The sequence below is a fragment of the Podarcis pityusensis genome, assembly GCF_964106645.2.
Source record: "Podarcis pityusensis genome assembly, chromosome: 1".
NCBI classification, from domain to species: Eukaryota; Metazoa; Chordata; class Lepidosauria; order Squamata; family Lacertidae; genus Podarcis; species Podarcis pityusensis.
The window spans coordinates 61889247-61903743 of NC_138028.1; the positions used below are offsets into that span (position 1 = coordinate 61889247).

General features: G+C 40.4%; 1 long non-coding RNA gene across 3 annotated transcripts; it reads right to left on the reverse strand.

The window, feature by feature from the left end:
• Positions 1–2544: 2544 nt before the first annotated feature.
• On the reverse strand, positions 2545–7568 carry LOC308474197. 3 transcript variants are annotated; one of them, XR_013984543.1, is made up of 4 exons: positions 7479–7568; positions 5992–6248; positions 5051–5160; positions 2545–2977 (listed from the first exon to the last, which is right to left on the reverse strand). It is a non-coding gene; the product is annotated as an uncharacterized lncRNA (long non-coding RNA). The 3 variants fall into 3 exon arrangements; XR_013984544.1 differs by having other exon boundaries at positions 5066–5160; positions 7309–7568; XR_013984545.1 differs by having other exon boundaries at positions 7309–7568.
• Between the last annotated feature and the right edge of the window lie 6929 nt (positions 7569–14497).

Genomic DNA, 14497 nt, shown 5'->3' on the forward strand with positions numbered 1-14497 from the left:
CCATCCATCTGACTGCATTGCCCCAGCCAATTTGGGCAGCTTCCAGCGTATTTAAAAACATAGTAAAACCTTAAACCTTAAAAAGCTTCCCTATACAGGGCTGCCTTCAGATGTTTCCTAAATGTTATATAATTACTCATCTCCTTTAACAGTGCTGGGAATAAGATGGAAGCAAAATTAAAATGGAAATGCACACAACGGTTCATATTAAAATATCCAGCAATTTCCTTTGTAGCGGAAAAATATTTTTCCATGATATTTACTCAAATGTAACTTCCATTCAGAAAAGTTTCTTTTTAATGTTAATTAACAGTTTCCTGTTTGTCTTGTTCTGCTCATTTTACTCCTTTCTGTTGATGACGACAGTGAATATCAGTGCTGAAATACCTCTTAATTGTTCCCCTAATTGTCCTAATGTCAGGTTAATTTCCCTTGCCAAGATCGGCTCCAGCATTCAAAAGTATTTTGCATATATACTGTTTTGCATATATACTTAATACCATTCACCCCATCCTAGTGATCACTGGGCATGGAGCTCTTGTAGTACATACCTGGCACTCTTCCACTATCACATTCCTTGGAGAACATGGACCTGTCCTCCTTTACTGGAGCTCCATACATGTATATGGACCCCTTGCTTGAGGTGTGGTCTGCAAGGATGGATATAGATATAAAGTTGGTCATTTTAAAGCTAGCATTCTTGGTAGTTGAAAATACGTTTGGCATAAAAGCCAATACTCTCTATGTAGACTTCTGGTGCCCTAAGTATCTCTGAATCTGTAATAGATTAGCATAAATATTTCATTTGGAGGTGAAAATGTTATCACTCCCTTGGCAGTTTAAAAAGATATTTCATGGTAAAAAAACACGGGCATTTACAGAAAACCAGTCTTGAAAAATGATGTCTGGAATAATATATAGAACTGTGCTATTTCAAATGGCAACTTGAGTTTTATTTAACTAAAGAAGTGCATAGTTTGTGGAATATAAAGGAAATTCTGCTATTCTGTGGTATTGATAAAAGAGAGTAAAAAGCATGAGAAAAGACAGTTTTGATTTTAATAACGAGACTCCAACCAATAGTACACGACCCACAGACATATTGCAAATCTCCATTCTGTGATCTTTTCAGGTCTCATGTGGTATGTTGGGTCATCTTCGGTCAGTACTTGAATAGATATTTCTATGGAAAACCAAACTATCTTATGGAAAAGGTGATGGGTATCTGCGCTTGATGTCATTGAACAAGATGGCAAAGTATTAAAAGGTTTTCCTGTAAAAGAGCTCTCCTGTGGGTGGGGGCAAAGACTATCTCTACATTTAGCACATCTATAGAACTACAGAGCAATTGTCACCTAGTCTATAGAAATGACAATGTTACAGTGTGTACTTTCTTGTTGTAGATTGTATTAGTAGCTTTTGACAGCTAAAGCAAGTTAACTTTGTATACGAAGAAAGTAAAATTGGGGTCAGCATTAACATCAGTCTTCAGTAAAACTCTTCAAGAGATGAATTCTCTTCTAGTTTGCTTTGCTCAATAACTTAATAACAAGAAAGGGAAAGGAAGGTAAAACAGTTGCTACAGCCTTTCAGTTCTGGCATTTAAGAAAACCTTAAAAAACTTGTCTTTTCACTATTGTTTAGATGATCTAATTCAGTTTATTTTATTTGTCTGGATCCACTCAATGTTTCATATTCTTCTTGATGTTATACTACTTTTATTTCTCTATGCATCTGGGTCCTAGCCTCTGGACCAGGAGAAAACAACCTTGTTCCATCTTCCATGTAGATACATTAGATCAAGATACACTACGTCCCACCCCTGATCCAACTTGTAACTCTATAAAAAAGAGAGATGAGATTTGGCAGGCATGACTTGTTTTGAGAAATCCATGCTGGGTCTTAGTAACCACAACATCCATTTCTAAGTGCTCACAGCCTAACAGTTTAATTATCTGTTCTAGGACTTTTCCTAGTATTAATGTCAAGCTAACTGATCAGTAGTTACCTGGGTCTTCTCTCTCTCCCCCCCCCCCCCCGTTTGAAGATGGGGATAACATTCGCACACTTCCAGTTCACAGGGACCTCAACTGTTCTCCAAGAATTCTCAAAGATTATATTATAGACAGAGGCTCTGGGGTTATATCCGAAAGATCCTTTAGTACCCTTGGATGCCCCTCATCAGGCCCTGAAGACTTGAATTCATTTAAAGTGGCTAGGTGTTCTGTTGCCACCTCATTTCCTATATTGGACTGCAGCTCCCTCCTTGTATCATATATTCAGTTATCACCAGGTTGGACACTGTTTCCCTTTTGTGCAAAGTAGGTGTTGAGTAGTTCTGGCTTCTCTCTGTTACCTAATAGCATTTTTCTGTCTTCTCCATACTGAGCACCCATTACTTGTTTACTCTTCTTCTTGCCAAATAAACTTTTTAAAAAAGATTAGTTTTAACCTCTGTTGCAAGCCTGAGCTCATTCTAAGCTTTGGCCTGCCTGACTTTCTCCCAGCAACTGTTGTCTTCTCTTGTATACATTCCTGCATTATTTCCCCTTTCTTCTGTTTCATATACCGTACATGTCCTTATTAAATCTCAGCTAATCTGTCAGCTCCTTATGCAGCCGCACCAGTTTCCTTAGGTGACTCCCACTTTACTTTTTTGTTGGAATTGTCTGCATTTGTGGCTTCAATTTTTCACCTTTCAGAAACTCCCATCCACCTTGGGCTCCCTTCTCTTTGAGTATTTCAGACCATAGAATCTCACCCAATAGTTCCTTAAGCTTTTTGAAATCAGCCTTCTTAAAGTCCAGAGTGCATGTCTGACTACACTCAGTTTTCCCTTACCTGTGTATCATGAAAACCAAGAGGATATGATCACTTCCTCCCATGTTGTCTGTACTTCTGTTTCATTGATCAGTTCCTCCCTATTGGTGAGGACCATGTCCAAGATAGATGACCCCCTTGTTGCTTCTTCCACCTTCTGGGAAATGAAATTGTTAGCAAGGCAATTGAGGAATCATTGATGGTCTTGCCACATTGGAAGTGTACATGGCATTCTGTATATTATACAAGTATACTCTTGGGACAGCATAGAGTAACTTCTTTATAATTTCTCACACAGATAAACTGTTTCCATTACTCTTATTACAGGTTGGTTGCTAGGTTGGCACCTGTCTGTTTCAGGAGACAATGGTGGAGTGTGCCATTGAGGGTGAAGTCAAACTGTTGGAAGATCACAGTGCCTGCTGTGGTTGTAGGGACTTTTACGGGAGAGACATGTTCTGTTGGGCTGTGTATGTGATAAATGGGAGACAATATCGGGGTGAAGGCGTCTTTTTCTATTTGTTTCCGTGTCAGTCTCAGTTTATTGGTTACTTTTTCTAATAAGGCTGTTTCCATATTATTTGATACCATTGGTCTATGCTTACTCCTGACATTTCTCTCCAGTATCTCGCTATGATGCTTCTGGCTGCTGAGAGTAGGTGGGTTATTAGCTCTTTATGATGTCAGTGGGCATTATTATCTTGGAAGATGTTTAGTAGGGCCAGTTCTGGGGCAACTTCTAATACTTGCTTTGTTATTTTGTATATTTCTTATATGATTGATGTCCCGAAGTGTTGGATTTTAGGACATTCCCACCACATGTGGAGGTATGTGCCTGTGGAGGTGCATCCTCGCCAGCATTTTGGTGAGGTTCCTGGACGTATTAGCAATAGTATGCATGGTGTTAGGTACCACCTGTGAGTTTCAGAGTGAGTTATTTTCTTTTAGCTGATATGGATTTAAAGGGAGGTTTAGACCACATTCTGGTCCATTGGGTGGGGTTAATCTCATGGCCTATGTCATCCTTCCACTGTTTTTTGATTAAGTCAAGGGGGTTTGTGGGATTTTTGAGCAGTATTTTGCATATTGTGGATACCATCCCTTTGCCGTGTCTCTTTGTTGTTGGGAGGAGGTTTTCGAAGGTTGTCAGGGGCCTAGTTGCTGCTGAATTTACTACTGGAATATTTAAGAGGGCAAGAAACATGTTCTGCTGCAGCTGGGGCAGATGGTTGTGTTGTTGCAGATGCACTATGGCGTTTCTTCTCTCTGTGCTATCAGTAAGTTCCAGCTGTGAATATGGTCAACTTCTGTGCATTTTGCCTTTCACCTCCAACAGCAAAGTACATCAGGTTGGCCTTGTGAAATGTACTATGTGATTAAAGCCTGGTCTCCAGGATATGATTAAGTGTAAGACTCACAATTTTTTAGTTTAGTTTAGCTAAAACCCCAACTCACAGCTTTTTAAAAATAAAAAAACCCCACAATGAAGTCTGCAGCTAGGCATGGAAGATTTGCTGTGACTCACAGCATCAGCCTGGCACATAAGATCTTGTAAAGCATATCAGGCAATAAAACACTCTGATTAAACACACTGGAAAAATATAATTAACTCATCTATTTGGAATTATAGCATAATTAATATATTGGGAATTTGACTTGAGCCAAGAATGAGACTTGCTTAAGGAAGGAGAGATGCATAAATGGGACCAGCAGAATGTTCACAATCATTCCCTTAAATTATTCTTTACAGATCAATGAATTTTTAATAATACATTTCCATATTTGTTGAGGAATTTTAAATAATGAATTACAGGCAGAAATGGCCATAGTTTTTCCAAATTGATTTTATCTTTGTCCAATTTTGAATGCAATGGTGCAAGTCTGAATGCTAGCATGTGTGAATCTATAGTCAATTCACAGGATACTTTAGATTATCTTAAGTCAGAATATGGAGAGCCTGTGGCTCTCCTGAGTTTATTTATTTTATTTTTACTTATTTTAAAGCATTTCTAAACCACTTAATATTTAAAAATCTCTAGGCGGGATACAAAAATGCAACACCAAAACAATAAAACAGTATAAAAGCAGAGATACCAACATATAAAGCAGCAAAAACGGTATAATAGCAATAGAATAAAATCAGAAATTCAGCAATAACAGGTCCAATCTTATGGGTCAAGGTAAGTCCAGTCAAAAATATGTGTCTCTACAAGATGCTGGTGAACCATACCTGGTTTAAGTTTACCTTGAAGTCTCATTTCAAAAGCTGCAGATTGAAGCAATTTGGTGGAAAACCTGAACAATTCTGTAGATGGATGGTCAGCACACACTGCATCAGACCTACAGAAAAAGAACGAATGAAAATAATTTTACATGGCCCATTTGTTAAATGAATAATAAAGGGTACAATTTTAAAGCTTTTCATAGGGAAAGATATGGTGACATTTCAGCACAAAGACTTGAAATTGCTTGTTCAAATGATGAGGAATATGTGAGCAAAGCAGGAAAGTCTGAGGACATCCATCAGAATCCTTTGACTCTGCACAAATTATGAAAAGAAATGCGACTGATTGCTGCCTTGTACAGACTTTGGCTGAATTCCTTCTGCAGAAGCCAGAGATAATTTTTATAGGCATTGAAGATGGTATGATACTAGTGCCATTTCCAGCTCATCTCTTTGTCCCAGCCTGAAGAGGTGTTGCAGGCTTTCTACATCTTTGTAGAACCTTAGAAATCATAGAAATGTAGAGTTGGAAGAGACCCTGCGGATCATCTAATCCAGGGGTGGCCAACTCCCAAAAAACTGGCAGTGATCTACCCACTTTTGGGGGGTTCAGGTCAAAGTTGTTGAGCTTCTTTGGGAGGAGCTGGTGATCTACCAGTGATCTACCACAGATGTCCAGATCCCAGTCTGCCTGTTGGACGTGCTTGATCTAATCCAACCCCTGAAATGCAGGAATATGCAGTTGTCTCATATGGGATTGAACCTGCAACCTTGGCATTATCAGCACCATGCTCTAACCGACTGAGCTATTCAGAAGACACATGGAAGCCTTGACACTGGGACAGTACAAGACCACTAGCCAGCCTGAAAGGGGCCTATTCCTGTGCCCCGTTACCTGTCTTTAGACTTCTTGATTCTAAAAGCAGAGTGAAAATGGAACCAATTACCTAGAGGAGGAGTAGGTTCTCCTTTGCTGGATATCTTCAAGCAGATTCTGAACAGCCATCTGTAGAGGCTGCCCAAGTTCTGGGAAAGCCATTCTCCAAGTCTATGATTCTAGATTGATGTGCCCTTGATCCTCCTGTTGTGAGTCTGCGTAGCTTCACTATTCTTTATTTAACTACATCCTCTCCAAGACCCCTCCTTTCTTTCACTGGACCTGCTGCCTGCTCTGGATCCTTTACTTACCAAAGTACTCATGTCTCTGTAGGCAGAGAAAGCAAACAGGAAAATGTGATACTAGGTACCTAGGCCCGGGCAAATACAGGTTGGGTCAAGAGACTTCAAAGGGCAAACAGATTGGCCTGCCCTCAGTTTTTTACATGGGTAAGATTATGTTTGCCATCCCAACCCAAACCCCTTTTGCTATGAGATCTACTTGTTTCTTTAATGGGTTGTAAACAGTGTGCAATTATAAAATGTTTCATAGCTTCCAGACTGTCTTTGTCATGATACTCTTGAGAATGAATAAAACAGATTTTTTCCTTGGCATCTAAATTGCTACATCTGGAGAGCTGACAATTAGAGGTATATATATCCTAATGAAACTACGTGAAGGAGTCTGGCAGGACCTGCAAAAGTGACAGTCCATAGCTCTGCATGTTGCCTGGAAGGCAGGTTATTGTTGCGATATGTCATTTTGCTAGGTTAAACAAGTATTTAAGGATCCTATCTTGGGGAAACCGCTGGGGTTTTTTCCTTTGCACAGACATATGCTACAACTGCAGTGGGCATTTCACTTACTTTTTCTTTCTTTGACAGAAAATCCCCCTGGAAAATATTTGCTATGTTTTTTCCCCTCCCTTTTTTGATGGCAGGCTTCAGACCTGATTTTAATTCTATGTCATAATAAAGGCAATAGAGACTTTCAATAAAATCACGACGGATCCAAAAGTGGTGCTCCATCTGCTAGACTGTCACACAAGATATTATTCTTCAAAAGCAGAACATCTCTTGAGAGTCAGTAAAGCAATCTTGGGCACCAAAAGGGAAATTCAAGTCCTCACTGCTAGATAATGCAAGTCTGGAGTACTCTTTGCAATAGTTTGCAGTAATGGGACCAATTCACCACATAAGTAAGTCAAGAAATCCAAAAGATTCCTGAACTTCCTTACAGCAAAAATGTTTCGTGATCTCCATGGAGATGCTCTGAAATTGAATCTGAAGTTACTGAACTATCACATAGCATACTTTCTGGGAAAGACAGATAAGCCATTTAAAAAATAAAATTCAATTAATAATAACAGATAGCAAGAATCTAGCACCTGAAAATTACTTTCTGTCCTGTTGTGATTTGAGCCTTTTGGCATCTATGGAGAGAGTGCAGTAGTTCTCAAATTTTGCTGCAGATTAAGCTCCCACAGAGGCCTCTGTCTGTTTTTAAAGCACACAAAAACTTTTGAATTCACTAAACTCAGGAACAGATGATAGTTACATTCCAGTGTGGTAGACCCAGACCATTATCACGGTATTTGGAGTTTTGATCAGGCACACTTCTTTGGGTGTCCTTTCAGATTGTTTGGTACTCATTCATCCAAGATGGCTGCTGCTATAATAATATAATAATAATAATTTATTATTTATACCCCACCCATCTGGCTGGGCTTCCCCGGCCACTCTGGGCGGCTTCCAAAAGAATATTAAAATACTATAATACATCAAACATTAAAAGCTTCCCGAAACAGGGCTGCCTTCAGATGTCTTCTAAAAGCCTGGTAGTTGTTGTTCTCTTTGACATCTGGTGGGAGGGTGTTCCACAGGGAAGGCGCCACTACCGAGTGGAACTGGTAGGGCAAAAACCAGGGAAGCCAATGAAGGACCACACATATCTGCTATTGGGTCCCTGAAGCACAGATTCACACAAAGCGGCAAAACGTCCTTGCAGGTTATTAACAGGATTTTATTTGAAGTGCATATGCAAAACAAAGGTACAGGGCGATAAGTACGCAACCTGCACACCCAGTCAGGGTGTGGCCCCTTTATATAGATTTGCAGAATAGAATACCACCTGATCTCTTGTAAGTCACCTGATTTCTTGTAAACCACCTGATTTCTGGGAAATCGAAACTTATAATAAGTTCCTATTACCATGTAAGGTCTTGGTCTTCCCTCCCTCCTTCCTGCAACCTCCCTCATCCTGGTATTACAATAAATCCTTGTTCCTCATCTCTATCCGCCCAAGCTAGATATTCCAACGAGAGGCCCATTTGCACTGTAACATTTAAGCATGTCCTTCTGGTTGCTGTAGAAACCTCCCCTTTTAGGATGATAATAGAACAATTATATTGTAATATGCTCCTTCACCAATAGTAGGTGAAACTGGAGTCAATCAGAGGTAAAAAGGTAAAGTTAAAGAACCCCTGACCATTAGGTCAAGTCGTGACCGACTCTGGGGTTACGGTGCTCATCTCGCTTTATTGGCCGAGGGAGCCAGCATACAGCTTCCGGGTCATGTGGCCAGCATGACTAAACCACTTCTGGCAAACCAGAGCAGCACACAGAAATGCCGTTTACCTTCCCGCCAAAGCGGTACCTACTTATCTACTTGCACTTTGACGTGCTTTCGAACTGCTAAGTTGGCAGGAGCAGGGACCGAGCAACAGGAGATCACCCCGTTGCGGGGATTCAAACCGCTGACCTTCTGATTGGCAAGTCCTAGGCTCTGTGGTTTAACCCACAGCGCCACCCGTGTCCCAACTAATTCTACTAATTAGTAGAACTAATTCTACTAAGGTAGAACCAACTAATTCTAGCTTTGTCCCCATCCTCCTTCCTGTTGAGACATTGAGTTTCTCCCAACTCTATCTGGAGAAAGCATAAAGACTGCCTCAATGAGTAACCACATAAATCTAGTGCTGGGCAAACTCTTAGTGGCTCTATTCAGAATCAGCTTAGCAATGACAACCCTCCTCAGTCAATGCCTGGAAAAAAGCAACAATATTTTCCCCTGACAATATCTGGTGCATACAAATTGATAGTGCCACACATGCATATCTTGTTGCTCCCCTGTAAACACATATATCTGGGAATGAAAGGCGATAGATGTGAATGGGGTACAGGAACAGCATAAAAAGAATAGAATTACAAAAGACAATCCAACAAATGGACCTAAATAGAGAAGATACACACCAAATAAAAGGATGCTTTTGTTGGGCATGTGATCCAGTAACACAGTTCAATGGTGGGGATAAACATTAAATAACTTTGTAGTTTCAAAGAAAATAGAGAGTTTAACTTTAAAGAGCTTTTTCACATATGCCTACAAAGATTCAGGCCAGTGAGAAATTTATTAACATCTCACTTACACTTTGAACTGGAGGAAAAGTTGGGAGGAGGGGGTGAGTAATTATTCACAATATTTATTTATATTTATTTAGCAAAATTGATATATTGCCAGATCGTAATAAAACCTCCGAATGGTTTATAAGGCAGTACAACTATATGTGACAAGATGGGCGATTTTGTATTCTGAGTAAGTTAATGCTAACTCTGGTGGCATCACTACATAAGAACTTAAAAGAGCCTGCTGGATCAGGCCAATGGCCCATCTAGTGAAACATCCTGTTCTCCCTGTGGCTGACCCTGTGGAAACCCTGCAAACAGGACCTGAGCACAAGAACACTCTCCAGTCCAAACATGGAAGCAGAGCATTGCCTCCATAACCTGCAAAGGCAGAGCATAATGTTAATCATGGCTCGTTGCCACTGATATCCACCATCCTACATAGGTTATACTCTTAGGGATGTGCGGTTGGGGTGAAATAATTCTGCTTTCATTTAGTTTGCATTTCTAAAGGCCACCTTAATTTAGTTTCACAATAGTTTTGTTTCACAATAAACTCAGGTCTGCCGGTACTCAAGGCCACTCTCTTGCTGAAACTAAACAGATCTGGGGCTGATCAGCAAACTTTTTAAGCAGGGGGCCGGTCCACTGTCCCTCAGACCTTGTGGGGGGCTAGACTATATTTTGGAGGGGGGGGAATGAACAAATTCCTATGCCCCACAAATAACCCAGAGATGCATTTTAAATAAAAGGACACATTCTACTCCTGTAAAAACACGCTGATTCCCAAACCATCCGCGGGCTGGATTTAGAAGCCGATTGGGCCGGATCCAGCCCCCGGGCATTAGTTTGCCTATCCATGGGTTAGAGTGACAGACTAGGACCTGAGAGACTGCGGTTTGAATCCCCACTCGATCATGAAGCTTACCGGGTGACCTTGGGCCAGTCACTCACTCTCAGCCTAACTTACCTCACAGGGTTATTGTGGGAATTAAATGAGGAAGGGGAGAATCATGTAAGACCCATGGAGAAAGTAGTTGGATATAAATGCCATTAAAAACATGAATAAATACATGATGGACGAAAGGTAAGACATAAATGTATTAAATAAATTTTACATTATTGTCACATTTTTTTAAAAAAAGAAAACATTGCAGTGGAAAAAAGATACAGTTTCTTTTTTCCTATGGCAACTGGCAGCTGTGCTGAGCTTGTAAAAGGCCTTTCACATATGTTACTGAGCACCCCTCTGAAGGCAACAACATTTGCTGCCTAACAGTGTGAGTTGTAATTTGGTTATTTGAAAACTTAAATGCTATATATAGTTTCCCTCAAAAAATCTGTGTACTCTTCTGCAGGTTAAAAAGTGTGTAGAAACTGAACATGTAAATGCAGTAGAGGTGCAGGGCAAGAGGAGCTGCTGAAAAGTTTAGAAAGGCAAAAGATAAAGGTCCTTTTAAATTCAGACTTCGGGTACTGCCAGAGGTTCCTGTGGCACAAGCCATCTGCAGTTTGATTCCAAGTACATTGAACAGTGATAAGACAGGCATCCTGCAGAGGGATTTAGCATGCCCAAAGGACCCTAAAACCAAAGCATGAGGGAAGGTTTTGTTGGTGCAAGGAAAAAATTGGTATATAAATGAGAATTTCCTGGATGCCAAGATCGAGGTTTGGGGCAAGTACTCTTTGGGGAGAGAACCCCAGCAGAGATCTAAAATCACAAAACATAAAGCAAGTAAATAGAGGCTGTTAGACCTTTAAAATATGCCCTTGTGAGTTCCAAAACTTTCTTTTCCCCCTAGCATAGAAAAAGGCGAAATGTTTGGTAAGTTACGAAGCCTCCAAAAGTCAGATTTATGTGCTTTCCCATTCAGCATTCAGAAAAAGTTGTAAAACTTGGTTTAGTTGCAAAGTGGTTAAAGTTCCTCAATTATTGGTGTGGGAAATCAAGAATAGCTTGTGAGAACCATATGCTCTGAGCTTGGAGCAACCAGTTCAGCACTCACATGTTGTGAGTGGAACAAAGGCTTGATTACCTAGTCCCTCCCAAGCTGAGCTAAGCCTGGTGGGACACCTTACTCTATGGTCTTAATCCCTCCATGCATTAATTAGACTTAAGCATGTTGATTATAATCCTTTTATGCCAACTTTGTCACTGCATGCCTCTCCTTTTGCAAATGACACCTTGACCCTTTATGTGGCAAAAATGGCACCTACGACAGAAAGCAAAATTGAATTATAATATTACTAATGCATTTTTAAGGATTAATTTAAGACATTTGCATACTACTTAATTAAGCCCATTTCTCAGCGGTGTACATAAAAATAATGCACGGAAAATGAGATAATGAAACAAAAAAAATTATCATAAAGCCGATCATAATGTAAAATATAATAAAAACACATTCAACATGCAAATTGCACTGAAAGGTTTTCTGCAACTTGGGTTTTTAGTGTAAATGTTATTCCTTGATAGTTAGAGCAAATCCATGTAAATCTTTAATTTTTAATCTTCTGTGAGTACTCAGAAGTCGGTACATTAGGCACAATAAAACCCGGATGGTGAAATCATAGCAGCTGCTTCTTAGGAAACCCAAGGGACTTCTTCAGTTTGCATTTCTATGTAAAGCCACTCTCCATTCAACAACTCTTACAGCACATTATCATGAATATCCCTCTCCATCTTTTCATCTATCAAGGCTTCTTCTACAACTGCACCATTATCTGAGAAGCAAATAAACCTTGCTTTATTTTTATTCTTTGAAATTAAAAGGTTGATGGTTTGCTTGAAGCCCAAAAGTTGATGGGAGATAACTGCTCAATAGTTTGACTACAGTGCTACTCCTTGTTACCGCTGTGTGAATCCACCAAAGTTGAAATTGTATTTTCTGAAAGATTACATTTAGTCATTCATTTCAAGCTGCATGAGAACTGAATACTGTACATAAAACCCCACCCCTTTTCATGTTTTAAGCTTAATAAAAAAAAGATTTTTTTGTGCTCCAACAGTAAGAACTATTGATTAAAGCAAGTGGGTAGAAGTTTTGACTGCATCCAAACTGAGTTGAGATCATTCAAAAACTGTTCGCAGGGATTTGAACCACCGACCTTCTGATCGGCAAGCCCTAGCCTCTGTGGTTTAACCCACAGTGCCACCCGCGTCTGAGATTAGGTGTGCTTAATTCTCCATTGGACTGTGGCCTGGATTTTCTCAGTCATGATCACTATTAACATCTGAGCACTCTGGTCTTGTTATTATTTTTTTCTTGAGCACCAATATATCCCTGAATTTCGTATGAAGAAAAAAATAGATGGCTGCCCGCATGCACCAATGGTGGCAGCTTTCCCCCCCCCCCCCCAATATGATGATGAAAGGTGCCTGGCTATATCTTTGTTTACCTGAAACAAAGGTCATTAGGAGGATGAGACATCATCACATCATTTTTTTCCATGGAGACACTATGCCATGTGCTAAGCCTGGGCCTAGGCAGTTCTCTTCTGCATGCTTAGAAGATATGGAAGGAGCAATCAAGGATGTTCAAGTAAGATATAGCACTTTTCCTTTTATTTCTGAAATCTTCACTTCAGTAATTTTTCTTTCCCAAGATTACTTCCCCTGCCCAGGGATGGACTTTTGATAATATGGCACCCTGAGCGAGGACAAAATTTGGCAACCCCCAAATATTTCTTATTTTCACAATAATACCTTTTGGTACAGTTGCCTTTTTATGGATCTTCTCAGTAGGTATGCATGTTGTTGTTGTTGTTGTTGTTGTTGTTGTTGTTATCTTGCACTCCCTCTGTGTAGAGCAACCAGTGGCAGAGGAAGGGGGTGTAGTGGGTGCGGGCCGCCCCGGGTGACGTCACTGAGGGTGCGTGTGACAAAATGTCAAAAATATGTTTAAAAAATAAATAAATAGAAAATAAAAAATTGGGCTCACGAAACTTTTTAGTTCAGTCAACAAACGCAATGAAATGCAGCTGGCACTGGGCGCCACACCATGGGGGTCAGCACTTACCATGGGGCCTGCAATGTGCCTGAGCCACGTGTCCCTCCTGAGAGTGACATGGTGGCTTGGGCGCCTGCAGGCTCCGTTTTGCCTGAAACGGCAGCATGGGACTTGCGTTTGCCCACCGCCTCTCCCTCAGCCACCCTACAGCTGAGGGGGAGGCGGCAGAGAGGCTCCATGCAGCACGCCCCTCCCCCATGGGCGACTCACCCCGCCCCCGGCTGCAGGATGAGCGCACCGCACTGGGCACCCGAGCGGCTAGCTACGCCGCTGGGAGCAACTGCCTGTACCACACTAAATCTGGCAGTGCCCTGCTTATGCAATAACTTGGACATCTATGCTTTTTCTTTTCGCACAAGATCCCAGTCAGATGGAAAGAAAACAAGTGACCAAATCACAATTCATCTTTCTATGCTTCTATGCTTTCACATCATCCAAAAGAAAATGATCTTGTATATACCAATGCATGACAAAGTGATTGGTGAATGAAGATTAATTCTCTAGCTATATAATGGGATGGTTTTTTTTAAGCCACCCATTAGTATATGCAAATATGCCTTGAAAAATTATTAGCGTCTCTTTGCAAGGTGATTAAAAATCAAATATACTTCTTCCATCACCCCTGCAAGTGAACTCATGCTTTTATACAGATGATTGTATTGTCTTTATCACTTTTCTGCAGAGAAGAGATCAAAGCTATTCTTTGTGTTTCTCATCTTTAGACAAAGAACGCAAGAAATAAAGCATTCCTGTTAATTCTGCATGTGTTTGGTTACAAGGTGTTTGCATTGCATTCCTTACTGTTCATTAGGTGCCATCCGTTCCTATTAGAGGGGAAAATACAAATAGAAAGGAAGGTAAGATAAATCTTCTCTTCTCTTCCATGAAGTCACGTTTTTAGACTTCCTTCAATTACAATAATAGAAACAACAGCAGCAGTTTCAGAAGACCAATTTTAGGTTTTCGTTGTGTGCTTTTGAAGCGGGAATGGAACTTTAATTGTACAAAAGCACAACAGAAACCTCATATTGTGCTGTGAATGGTTCCTTTTGTGAGGTTTCTCAACGTGATGCTGTTCTCCCCTCCCCCCAGAATACTCAAAGAGTGATATCATTCCCAATTAAACTGGGCTACTTTGTAAGGTCATGGTGACCTTTAATTA